The following is a 14,251-nucleotide window of genomic DNA, read 5'->3' as shown; positions in this document are numbered from 1 at the left end:
AATCCTGAGGTGTTTGAAGGAGTTGAAGACAAATAGTTATGGTTATAGTTGTCCTTAGTTAAACTTAAAGATAAGTTACTTAGACTTTAGACACACAAAGATAAAATAGATGATGGAATATTTTCTTCAAATCTTGCTAAATGTTAATGGACTAAATTTGATAACTGTTATGTGATATATTTTGCTAAGTTAAGGTTAAAACCCTTCTTTTTATTTTAGACAAAAAAGAGAAAATGATGGGAGATGTTATTCTGTATATGTTTCTTCATACTGACTAATGAATAAAGCACTGTTGGCCAAAAAGGAAAGGAAGATAGGAGGGACTAGGAGACAAGAAGGAAAGAGGAAGTAGTAAGGAGGAGTCAGGATGGAGAGCCTGGAGAGAACAGAACCACCATTCCTCTGCTCTCGGTAAGACCACGTGGAAATACATAGAAATGGGTTAATACTTAAGACAGAGCTAGATAAGGATTTACTTGAAATCTTGTAAAATTTATGACTTTTGTGGTTCTCAGCAGGTATGATTAAAAGGCATCTTTTGATGAGAGGACAGTTTGAGTGCAGTTTCTATATTCACTTTGCCTCAGAGTGAAGGAAGGCTAAATACAAAGAGATAATGAATAATTATTCTCAACCTGAAAATTCTCATTAAAACTGCGTTTAAAATTATGTCACATTTTAAATTTTATTTTTGTGTGTGTGTATATGCCACAGGATGCAATAGATGTCAGAAGTTATCCTGCAATGTGGTCCTTTTCATCCAACATGTGGGTCTAGGCATATAGCTCAGGTTTTCAGGCAGAAAGAAGGGCAAGGGCTTCATCCATTGGGCGCATTTGGTCTTCCCAAAACTTGCATTTTTCTCTAAATGAAGACTTCATATTTCAAGACCCACTATATCCACATATAATCTATATTCACTAGCAAATGTTCTTAAAGGAAACACAATTGTTTTTAAAAGATACGACTCAGTATTACTCAGAAAGCATAAATTGTGTTAATGCATATCTAAGTCAACTTTATTAACACATTAATTCAAATAATATGAATTGTCTTTCCACGAACATGCTGCATTATATTATAAGCAAACTGCCTATCACAAAGAAAAAGAAAAAAACAAACAGAATGACATAGAACATTTTTTTTTTTTGCTTTTCAAGAGAGGACATCTCTGTGTAATCCTGGCTATCCTGGAACACAATTTGGACCAGGCTATACTCATGTTTATATAGATATGTCTGCCTCTGCCACCTTAATACTGGGACCAAAGGCATTTGCTGCCACCATCTATCTCAATAGACCTTTTAAAAGATATTTTTGATTGATTTTTATATGAAGCTTTGTCTGCATGCACACACCCAGGAAGAGGGCCATTGGATCTCATAGGACAACAGTTAGAGACAGTTGTGAGCTGCCATAGGTGTGTTGGGGAATTGAACACAGGACCTCTGGAGAGAGCAGCCACTGTTCTTAACTGTTAAGCCATCTCTGAAGCCGTATCATGTCAATCTTAAAATATGTAGGGTGAACAAAATGAATACAAGTCATGTTATTTGTGTGAAATCTTCATTCTTGGTTGAAAGAAGTCATAAATACTGAATTAGCAGCAAAGTCCACCAGGTGTACAAATGGAAATAGTCAGAGGTCTTACTCAGTTTTAATTTGATTACTTATTTAAGAAAATAGGGATGTGCCAAATAAGGAAAACTTTCTAATTAAGAAATACTTTTCACATTTTGACAAATACAGTGAAATTGGTAAGCAAAACCTCTTATACAGAGCACTTCTGCTTTATTCATGGAGTTCAGGGCTTCTTCTATTCTTGTCTGTAGTATGGTGAACTTAATTTGTGTATAGACTACTTAAACACAACTCTGTGATAGCAAGGACAAGGTATGAGAGTTGAATGCTCTGTAAATCATTACTTATTTTGATTTGCCATTTTCCTTGAGTTACTGATTTGACAATAGCTTTTTTCAATCTCATCTTCAGATTTTACCGTCAAAATGGAGTGCATCTACAAGATGAGCGAACTCCTTAGCAGCATATCAGCACTGGTATTTGAAATAGTCATCGCAAACTAGCCAATGCTGGCTTCTGTGGGAATTGGCGATGATGTCTTTGTGTTTTTTGGCCTGTGGGAAGCTTATTACCCTCAAGAGTTTAATGTCTCAGGCACAGTAGTTAAGATGCTGGTGCATACCCCTCATCAATTCCACCTGGACCATTTCACCTGAATTTCAGTGGGCACAAACCCTGATAATGTGGGCCATTTTGATGAAGCTCGTAGTCCTGATTTTTGGTGCAATCGCTATTAAGATCAGCTGCATGAGAGACCCATTTGTGGAACTGCAGATATATTGCTACAAGGTCTCTGCCTTCACTCTTTGTGTTAGCAAGCCTCTTCACATTAGTTTCAGTGAGCTGGAACCACTTTGCAGATCATTATGGCCAAACTACTCTCAACTTCCCACCTGACTTTCCAGTCAAAAAAAGAAGCCTTGACAGAAAAGCACTATACTGCTGTGTTCCCAGCAGGGGTTCTGACAGCCATCATGTCACTCTTTGGTGTGATCTTCTTTCTCTCTGAGATAAGCTCACTGAAACTACAGATTCTGGTGAAGGAGCAGCATGCTTACATATTGGCTGATCATGAGGCCTAAAGTGAGGACAACCTCATTTGCAGCATTTGTCAGAAAGTTTTGAAGAAATTTCCTATTCACACACAAAAGTCCTGTAGTTATCAACTCATTCTAAGTAAAGCATCAACTTGATTCTCTGAGTCTGGTCTAAATTACTTCATCCTCTATCTGTCTAAAGTGCTCCTTTCCTTGAATGTTTTCACATGTTGAGCTTTGAAGGCCATGATTATGTAGTCAGATATTTCCAACAACAGATATTTGCCAATAGCTGGCAAAATATTGATGAAAAGCATGTTTTTGTGTCTCCTTTTACCCCTCTTGCATCCCTTGGTCACAGGTACTTGAGGGCAAAGGCAGCAGAAGCAGCAAGCATGATTGGGATAGCTATGACCATGGTGGAGAGAACTTCCAGTACTCAGCTGCAGAGAGACAGCTCATTTCCTGAAGCAATGGGATTGACTAGCTTATATAGCTGAGGCAATGGGGATGGGAGGACAAAACCAAAGGGAGGGGAATACATCTTATTTGCATATGTGGCAGTTTTTGAGGATAGATAAACATTCATAATGCACCAATTCAAATACCAGAGCACATTGGAAGAAGGAGGGAAACTTATGTATAGACATGCAGAGTTTGTAGGTGCTCTGTGTTAAGTTACCCTCTCATATGAGGTCTGCTATGTGAACCTAAAGATAAAATTCAAATAAGATTAGGCAGAGAAAGGAAGTGCTGCTGAGAATAGCATTCTCCCTATTGTGATGATCTTAGAGAGGTATATGGGCATGGTGAACTACAGCCATAAATGCACCGTAATCCAACACATGATGCAAAAATAAACGTGGTAAATATCAAGTGAAAGCACGTTTTTAAGGAAGTCGACACCTAATCAAAGAAAAGTAACCACAATTTTGTCTGGAGACCCTTATGTACTCAGGTCTAATGAGGGCAGACATGGACTAATTTTTTTTATTATAACTTTTTCTTTTAATCTTTTAATTTATTTTTATATAACATAGTCCATTTAAATGAAAACAAACATTTATAGACAATATTTGGGAATTAGGGTGTTGTTCTTTCCAAAGTACTTCCTGCTGGTAAGGGGCGCTGCCATCGGGGGATCCTCGAAGAAGATTCAGAAATCCTGGCTCTAGTCTGTAAGGCTGCTTTGTCCAGCTGTTTTGAATGTAGGATCACCTGGTACTCTGTTTCAGGCGGTCTGGCTTGATCAAACCACATTAGTCTGGAAGGAATCCACATCTTTTCATTTTCTGTGGAAACAAAAATAGAAATCCTTTTCCCCCAGTAACTTGTCCTTGAACTTAAATTTTGGAGTCAAAGCATTTTTTTTAATTTAATTTATTATTTTACATGTCGATCCCAGTTTCCTCTCCCACTCCCTCCATCCTCCCCAACCTCCCCTCACTGCCTCCCCTTCCTTTTACCCACTCTGCCCTCTCACATGCACTCCAAACACCCTCCCCCCCCATCCCCCCACCCCAATTCTATATGTAGGGGAATGCCATCCAGTTGGGGGTCATGTAGCTCTGACAGATCATGTGAAGTAGGGACTAGGGCTTCTCTCCTGTCTCTAGATTAAGGCAGTTATCCCTCCATGGGGGATGTGTTGGCAAAGTCCTTTTGTGCACCAGGGATACATCCTGGCTCCACTGTCTGAGGTCTCTTAAACTGCTCAGTCCTTCTGGCTGAGACACATATTCAGGGGGGCCTGAGTCAGTCCCATGCTGGCTTCCCAGCAATCAGTCAGGTGGCCTGTTAGCTCCTCCTTCTTCAGGTAAGCTGTCTGTATGTCTTTCTGCAGCCTGGTCTTGTCCTCTCCATCTGCGTCTGGGTTCTAGTTCGACTCAGTGTTTATATATGGGTGTTTGATCCTGTTTCCAACAGGCATTAGTTGAGGGGTCCATGGAGAAGTTAGTTGTTGATCTCACTCTCCGGGTAGGGCATTTATGATAGCCTTTCCACGGAAGCTCAAGTTGTTAGTTGTGAGCAGTCTTGTAGTTCTCTAGACCTTTCTTTGTGTTCAATTTTATCTTCAAACCAATATTGGCTCCCTCTTTTATGTTCTCTCTCTCTGTTTCTGTCTCTCTCTCTTTCCTGTCTTCTATTCCTAACCAGGCCCAATCTTCCTGATCGCACATGTTTTCCCTTTTCCTTCCCCTCGTTTTCTCCTACTTCTCTCTCAATCGCTGTTCCCCCACTTCCCTGAGCTCTGGGGGCACTGGTCCCTTCCCAGTTCTGTGAGGGGACTTTATATGAATCTCTTAGACTACACCTTGTATCCTAGCTCCTCTGGTGGTGTGATTTATAGGCTGGTGATCCTTTGATCTAGGTCTAAAATCCATATATGAGTGAGTACATACTGTGTTCCTCTTTTTGTGACTGGGATACCCTCATTCAGGATGGTTTCTTCAGTGCCATCCACTTGCCTGTGAATTTCAAGATACCATAATTTTTTTCTGCAGAGTAGTATTCCATTGTGTAGATGTGCCACATCTTCATTAACCAATCTTCAATTGAGGGGCATCTAGGTTGCTTCCAGGTTCTTGCTATTACAAATAGTGTTGCTATGAACATAGATGTCTTTGTTGCATGGTGGGTGAATCCTTTGGGTATATGCCTAAGGGGGGGGGGATTGCCGGGCTGGACTACTTTTTTTTTATGGCTAATTACATTTTTCATTAATTTTATTCTCTGATCATAATTTCCCCCTCCCTGCTCTATCCCACTTATCTCGCTCCCCCTCTCCCCGACTTCCCACTATGACACCCTCTACTCCTCAGTCTCCACTCAGAAAGGGTAAGGACTTCAATGGGTATCAACCAGACACAGCACGTCAGGTTGAGCTAGCATCAATTTCCTTCCCCTGCATCTAGGACGGGCATAGGCCACTCACCATAGGAACAGGTTCCAAAATCCTAGAGCTGCACTTCTTTAGTGTGTATAGTGTGTAATGTTTTATGGAGTAGAAATGCTATGTTGTACACTGGGCTGTGGGTATCTTTGGTCTTTCTTTGTGTGGCTATCACATTTCCAGTGTGCTCTGATGGAACAAGAGGTATGGAGATGATATGGCAGCAATTCTTACCCATATTTCTTCAAATTCATTTTCATTTATTTTATTTTCTTTCACTCTTAATGATGTCTCATAATGTCATCCGACCCATTTATATCCCTGTCACCTCTAAAGTGCCCTCTGCACTTGCAGACTCCTCCTTATAAGAAAACCAAATTTAAAAGAAAAAAAACCAATAACCAAACAAAACACAATAACCACAAAAAACAAAGAGGCAAACACAGAAAAGGAAACACAAATGGAAGAAGAAAAGAAATCTTATGGAATCTGTAGCGTGGCCCGTTGAGACATACAGTTTACACTTTATTCACCTTTCCTTCCAAGTGTTCATTGCCACAACTAGATGATCTGTCTTGAGGCCTCTGGTGTCTATAACAGCACCCATAATGGGCTCTCGGGGGACTCCTCTTGAATATGCTGTTGTTGTCCTGTGTCATGGAGATCCTGCTGTTTTGGATACTGTAGGTTTGTCCCCTTCACATGTTCCAACATTTCATGGATTTGGTGGATGTTGGGGTGAGCTAACTCTATAGCCCTGTTCCTGGGCCTAATGGTAGTTGTGTTGGTCAGCTCATGAGCTTTTCCCTCATCGCCACTACCTGGGCGAGCTCTCCAGCACTGCTTATGCTATCTCACCCAATGCAGCCCGCAGCAAGGAGCAGGGAAAGTTCTCTTGCTCTCAGGCCCCCCAGATCCAGGTCCACCTCGCTCAAAACACCAGGGCCAGCTCCACTGCTTTTCCTAAGGAGGGAGGGACAGCTCTCTTGCTCTTAATCCCTCAGGGCTGTCTCACCACAAACACTAGAGTTAGCCCTAGTGTGCTTCCCAGTTGAGGTGCATGCCCATGGTGAGGGGTCGGCCATCTTTCTTGAGTGTGGTGGCAAGTTATCTCCTGAAGGGTAGGGCTAACTTGCCTGCTGTAATATCCAGTGAAGGATAGAAGAAGCCATCCCATTGTTTGTGAAGGTCATGGCTGATTCCACACGCATGGTTATAATGACCCTTATGCTAACACAGCCAATGCATGTCACCACAGACATAGCTGGAGCAGGACAATGGACCCTGACATGGTCCTCCAAATTAGCTTGGGCCATGACACTATTATGGCTATGGTGGCATCACAGGCCCCTCCATATCAGCACGCTCCTATCTGCAGCATGGCCTCCCAGGTGCAACATGATCAGCAGGTGGCCAGCTAGAACTCTGACATCAGAAGAGCCCTTGGTGACAACTGAAATCATGAACAGCACCCACAATCCTTGCCCTCTACAGGTCCATGGACCCAGACTTGGCTCTAGGCAGCACCTTGTGCCAGGATGTTTCCATGGATCAAGGAGGCAGCACAGGCCTCTTAAATCAGCATGTTCTTGGGTGTATAGACTTTCATATGACACTGACATGGTCTGAGGTGGCTGACCAGAATGGATAACCTCATAGTCCTCTGAAAATTTAAGAGCCCCAGATGGCCACTTGACACCCTTGCTGCTAAAGTGTCATAGACGAAGACATAGCCCCCTGCAGCAGCACTGGCCTGGATGACACCATTGCCCTGGGTTATAGCAGAGAACACTCAGGTCATAAGATCCCTGGTGGCACCATGGCTCTTGAACTCACTTATGACTCAGATTCTAGGCTTCTATATGGCCTTTGGGAGCATCATTTGATAAGGGCATCAATCTAGCCCCTGATTATAGTAGGACCATGGGTCCATCACATGGCCCTTGGCCGTAGGCCCTGTTCCAGACAATACCATGGTCCTGGTTGACAACCCTGGCAAACCCAAGTTCACCTGGCACCAACAGTGCCACAGTCCTTGGACAGCAGCAAGTTTACATATTGTGGCACCTACCCTGGGCATGAACATAGGCCCTGGTGGGTAACATAGGCCAGGGATAGCAACACAGATTCTGGCAGAAGCGGTACCATGGCCCTAGACATTCTCCTAGGCATCAGACAGGGATAAGTTGTCACTATGTCCCCAGGTTGCTGTACAGGCCACCCATATTGGTGTGGCCCCTGTAGCACCATAGCCCTTGGATGCCAACATGGCTCCAGATATAAGCTCAGACAATAAGCTCTTGCATAGCACCCAGTGATGAGGAGTTACAGACATCAACATAGTCCCCATTGGCTGTTCTAGCTCCCAGATCAAGACTGGAACACTTGGCAATAGCCCAGGCCCATACCTCTCCCTGAACCCAGGTGGCAGTTGATCATTCATATCAGCCTGTTCCTCACCATCCTCAACTCTCCAGATCTGCCTCTCTCTCCAGCCCACAAACCATTCTTCCTCTCCCTCTATTCTCTCTCTAACTCTCCCTATACTCTCTCACCACAATGGTGCCCCCATCACCGTGAGCCAGGGTGCTGGGTTGAGTCACAGATAGTGGTTGGTAGAATACTGCCTGCCCCAGAAAAAGGAATGGATTATCATTCAGTACAGTACATATGTTTTTTGTATTGGTTAATGAATAAAGCATTCTTGGCCAATAGAAAAGCAAGATAGGTGGGACTAGGGGGAGAGAGGAAGGAATAGGGAGGAGGTTCAAGATAGAGGATGCAGAGAGCAGAAATCTCGCACCTCTCTGGAAAGATAAGACGGCGTGGAAATATTTAGATTAATAGAAATGGGTTAATATTTAAGACAGAGGTAGCCAATAAGTAATGCTAGTAACAGCCCAACAGCTTTATATCTAATACAGGGTCTCTGTGTGGTTTTTGGGGCTGACACAGCTCTGGGACCAGGCGCTGTAAAACATACTCATATCTGAATCTGTCCTTACTGTAAATCTTTATCTTTTTCTGGCCATGAGTCTTTATCTGGCAAACAAGATTGGTCAAAGGAAAGCCATAGCTTTATTAGCCACAGTCTATCCAAGATGGCAGCAGGTAACATTACTGCCAGAACTGAGAGCTGTGTTCACTGCCTTGGTCTATCCTGCCATCCAGCAGCATGCTGCTGGCTTGCAGATGTGTTCACCCCATTGCCAGCTCTCGCACAGGCCATTAAGTTGTTTGCAGAGCTCTTTAAAAGCCTCCCATTTTTTTGCCGCTTATGCTGAGTGAGGAAATATCCCTTAAAAGAGTAGCACAAATTTCTGTTTGTCTCTAGCAAAAGAGTCCAACCGAGAAACATGCCACTACCAAGAAGCCTTGCTTGTCTTTGTTTGGTTTTGTTTTTCTAAAACCATTTTTAAGCTTTTGTTAAGTTTTAGTGGAAATTCTTATTAGCCACTTTGAAGGCACCACTTTGTTATAAGTATGTCTTTGGCCACCCTGGTCTCAGTTCTGTGCCAGCCACAACTAACACACAGAGACGCTGTATTACATATAAAGCTGTTAGCCATTTACTAGCATTTCTTATTTGATAGCCCTGTCCTAAATGTGAACCAATTTCTCTCTATCTACGTATTTCCATGTGGTCTTATCTTACCTGAGAGAGAGCCGGAGTTCGTCCCTGCTGGCACTTGCATCTTGAAACTCTTCCCTACTTCTTCCTGCAGCCTACTTGTCTCATAGCCCTGCCTATCTTGCTTTCCTATTGGCCAACAGTGCTTTATTCATTATCCAATATGAGAAACATATTTACAGAATGACATCTCCCATCAGGAAGCCTTGGAGCTGTTTCCTTTCCTCTCTCCTGTGTGAGTGCCTATAGACAAGAGAAGAATATGGCATGATGATACCTAAGTCACTGGGTGGGCTCCTAGTTGATTGTGACTACTGAAGACCCAAACTACGCAGGAAGAAACATCTGTGTCCATAGCCAGGTCAGGTCTGACTCATTTTTCTTGTTTTACTTTCTGTAGCACTGAGTTCCAACTCCCATTATGTTTGATAGCAAACATACATTCCACTGGGCAATCCCACTAAACCCAATCATACTACCTTGAAGACAAGGATATAATTTTATCATTCATAGTGTCCACAGAAGATGGCCATTCAAAGAGAAAAAAATAATTTAAGCCATCTCTAAAATTATATATACTCATTAACAGGTACATTTTTTTCAGAATCCCAATATCTCTTTGAGACACAGGCCATGTTTTCAATGGTGAAAACTTTGACAATAATACATATACACGTATACTTCTAACATAACATGATACACAGTAAATATTATAGTCAAAGAAGGGATGAACGTGGACATATCAAGGCAAGAGCTGGCTAAACACAATGCTAAAACCATGAGGGTAGTCCCCAAATCCAGCAGCTCCATAAGTGCCTATTATATAATAACATGAGGAAGTAATTTTGCCTTCAAAGGGCCTAATGTCTTCATCTCTGCTGTCTGCAGCACACTGTATCTTACTATCTGTACTACAAACATGAAGCTTTACATGATAGGTACCTCATGTTTCTTGCATCCACTCCATCCAGGGTAGGTACCAATTGCATCATGGGCCTCTCCTTTATATCTTTATCAGGGACATTCCTGGACCCCTTTGCCAAATCTGTAGCTTTGACGCACATTATCTAGCTCCATAATATTTGATGTTCATTGTCCACAAATTCAACACAATATGGATCATGGTACATGGACCAAGTTCTTTCTTCAGGTCGCTGTGGACTCTGGCCATAATTAATTCCTCGCCAACTTGACAAATCTAGAGTTACATGAGAAGAGGGTAATCTGAGTTGAGAAACCCCTTCAAGAAATTGGCCTGTATGAAACCATGTAGAGCAGTCTCTTGTTAATAATTGATCAGGGATGGCCCAGGACTCAGTGGTTTGTGACACACTTGAAAATGTGGTTCTGGGTTATAACAGAATTGAAGTATCCATAGTGAGCAAGCCTGCATACACTAATTTCTCCACGGTCTAGGCATTTGGGCCTGCCTTAGGATTCTCTCTCTGAGTCCTGTTCTAACTTCCCACAGTGACTGACATTTGAGCACATATTTTAGCATGAAATGTATGGATCATGCATATTTGGTCGATGGCCTCTCCTGAACCCCCTTCTGCTGGAGTGACCCCCCCCATTTGTGTCTGGCCTTGTGCTGGTCAGTAAGCTCCCCCTCAGTTTTACAGAATGGTGGTCAGTTGATCTATGCTAACTCTGGACAGACAAACTCTACAATATCATTGACTTGGAGATTCCAGAAGAATGTGACACATTAGCCTCAAAACTGCAATTCCAATCCTATGTCTAGTCATGCACCTCATACAACAGATTACACTGTTGAGTTTCTCCAAATCCAAGTCCATCTGATCCATCTCCACACTTCAATTCTACTCTGTGTTTTCCAGGATCTAACACATGATTGGCCTGGTGTGATGCCCAGTCCTGCGTACCAGTGCCTTCACCACATTCTCAGGCCTAGCTGTGGAGATGAAGATCCTGCAGTTGATTTTCCTGATCAGTTCCCAAGAAAGAATAGCGGTAACACCTCCACTATAGCCATTGCCTCATCTCCAAATGCACAGAAATCATATGGCTGAGCCTGATGGAACTACCCAGAAGCTGTCATATTCCCTTGTCTAATACTTAACTCTGGGTTTGCAGATTGCAACGAGTACGAAAAAAAATTCCTACATGCAGGTTTTTTCACAACCCAGAGCTAGCCCAACTAATACAGGTTCCCCCAGTGGTAGTACCTTATGAATATTCCCAGAACAGAGCATGCTCATGTCAACTCCACAACCCCAGGTGTAACTTGTGATTCTCAATTTAGATAGACACATGTAGTGTTCTCAGACCCCTTGAACCTTTGCAGCTCTTGTCACTCCCATTGTCCTTGGTTTATATCTGGTTGTCTAGATCTTTTCTCCTTTCCATACCACGTTAGCAGAGAATAAAGGTGATCCATGCCATGTACACTATTAGTCTTATCTGCAGTCACACAGCTCAGACACTTTCTCTTCCTAGTGATTTCTTGCCCCTCCCAATTAGACAACAGCTTGCATGCCCCAACTTGAGAAAAGAATTCCTGACCAAGAATGACTAATGGCCCTTTGTGTTATTTTTTTTTTGGGGGGGGGGTGGGTGGGACCACAGAACTTACTCTTGAATGGCCATTTCTGCACTCCCACCTCTAGTTCTTGTCATCCAACTGATGCTTTGGATTTACCTGGGAAGTGCCTTTCCTACCTACATTGCATTACATTTTTCATATTTTGCTATAGAGATATAAACCTCTCATTAGGTCTGCTAGATGGGATGCTATGAGTCCCATTGCAGCATACTGAAGCCTAGAACTACCCAGTCTGCTTCTGCACCAAGATTCTTTTGAATGTTCCCAGGACCCATACTGTTCAAGTCACATCATCTCTTTTAGGTATAGCTCCCTTTCATTGCTTACACAAAATTTGCGAGCATAATTTTTTAAGGGAACAGGGCTCATGGTTTAATTGAGGGTATACATACAGTCCATTAGGTTAGAAAATGTATAATGGCAGCAGTATAAGTTCACACCTTCAGGAAATAGAGAACAGAAAGGATGTGGGGCCTACCTATAGAAACTTAGGGCCCATCCAATGTCTCTGTGACCCCCCAGTGTCTCAGGCTCCCCATTGCTGCTATGTGTCCTAAAGGTGCCACAACCTTCCAAAACAAGACCAATAGAAGGAGACAAAGTATTCAAGTATATTGGTCTGTCAGTGACATTTCACATTCCAGTCCCAACACCTTGCAAACAGTAAATATCATTCACTTCTTGTGGTACCCTTGGACAGACAGCTCTTGTGTTTGTAGAAACCTGAGTGTGGCCAGAACTGGGCAGACCTCTGTATTAGAATTCATCCACTTCATGCAGTGAGTAGTTGAGGATGGTAATCTGATCCTGGAACTGCAAGTACCCACAGAACTTCTGAACCAGTAGCTGTCATCAGGACACATGTCTGCAAAGGGGATGTAGTCTAGTTAGAACCACTGAAGGTGCATTTTGTCACTCTATGTGGGTATCCCATGCACATGGACAGTAGAGAAGATATATACATCTATCAGCTTCATGGAACCCACAAACTCAAATGAGATGTGGCTCACCTTGTGCCGTGCATACATGGTCAGACCACTCTCTTCCTGCATGTCCCTCCTAGCGCTATCCTCAGTGGTGTGTCTTTCCTGTCCTTTGCCCCCCAAAGCCTTCCCAGTGGCCAACACCAAGGCCCATGTTCTTTCTGCCCAGGAGAACTTGCTGAGTTTTCAGCACCATCACCGGTGTTTAGACCTTGGAGGTACCCATGGTCTCCCGTGTCCTCTGCTCCCGGTGCAACATAATTTCAACATAAGCTTTTATGCCAGCTTCATCCCCACAGCCCCAGGCATAGCTTGTCTTGCAGCTCCTTAGACCAGTTCCCCTACAGCACCTTCCAGAAACACACCTCCCTGTACCAACTGCACACTCCAAGTATTTATGTGCAGATCATACATCAGATTTTTTTTTCTGGTGATGTTGACCTTTTTTTCACTGGCCAGGTCTATCCCTTCACTACATAGAGTAACTGTGATGAAATAGATCCTGTACCATCTTTCCCTGCTTTTGTCTTCAGAAACAGGCCTGCCTTAACATTCCCACACTTCTCAATACTAGTGTGGCCATCAGATCATGTACATCATGTATTATCATGATGTACAGCGCCTCTCCTGTCAGTGTTATTCTTATGCTCCTTGAGTTATAATTAAAGCACCAAATTCACAGAACTTATAACAGGTTTGCCTTGTATTATCCAAATAATCTCATCTGCCAGCACCATCCCCTCACTCTCACACGTAACTCCTGCCTAGCAGCTCATAACGGTTTCCTCCCCTCTAGCACCCCCCCTCAGAAGCAACCCTTCTCAACTATCTGCCCAGTCCAAGGCACCTCTGTAAATGCACCTATTATGTACCAAGGTTGCCTGGTGATCTCCACGTAACATCACCTGCTTTTGCCATTCACACATTCCCAGAGGAATCTCTGTGGCACCTGCACCCTTACATCCTAGGGAGTTCTGCATGTATCCAGCACTCTTGGGGTCTTTCTGTTCTCCCAGACCTGCCTGCAGTTGCTTTCATTTCTCAAAAGTGTTGCCTGTTGAGTTTCTCTTAAGGTTGATGACCAGTGTTATCCATAAACTTTGAAGTCTTTCCTAGACTTGAAGCTGCATCACTGACTTTCCTTGGTCAGTTCTCACAGAGCCAATGCTACTTGGACAGTCTCCATATACCAGTTTCTAGCATTCTCACTTGCACAGTTCTTGGGAAGGCTTTCTGATAACGGTCTTCAGAAAGTTTTCCCCAACTCACAGTTACCTTCATTACCGTTGTGATGAAGTAATATGACCAAAGGCCACTTTGGAGGAAAGGGTTTATTTATGCTTATACTTTCCAACTCCAGGCAGGAACCTCAAGGAAATATCTGACTATGAGGCCATGGAGAGAAGGTAGAACCTAACTTTTTGCCTATTGATCACTAAACTTGCTATATATATATATATATATATATATATATATATATATATATATATATATGTCAATATAACCCAACAGGTATGACTGGAACTGTAGTGGGCAGGGCTCTGACACATTGATCAAGAA

At 42.9% G+C, this 14,251-nt stretch overlaps 1 pseudogene; it reads left to right on the top strand.

The window, feature by feature from the left end:
• The first annotated feature begins 1,970 nt into the window (after window positions 1–1,970).
• On the top strand, window positions 1,971–2,663 carry LOC127218394 (uncharacterized; annotated as a pseudogene).
• The last annotated feature ends 11,588 nt before the right edge of the window (window positions 2,664–14,251 follow it).

The sequence above is a fragment of the Phodopus roborovskii genome, unplaced genomic scaffold (genome assembly GCF_943737965.1).
Source record: "Phodopus roborovskii unplaced genomic scaffold, PHOROB, whole genome shotgun sequence".
In the NCBI taxonomy this organism is placed as follows: Eukaryota; Metazoa; Chordata; class Mammalia; order Rodentia; family Cricetidae; genus Phodopus; species Phodopus roborovskii.
The sequence above is the reverse complement of the archived record's forward strand: the minus strand, read 5'-3'. Positions and strand labels throughout refer to the sequence as shown.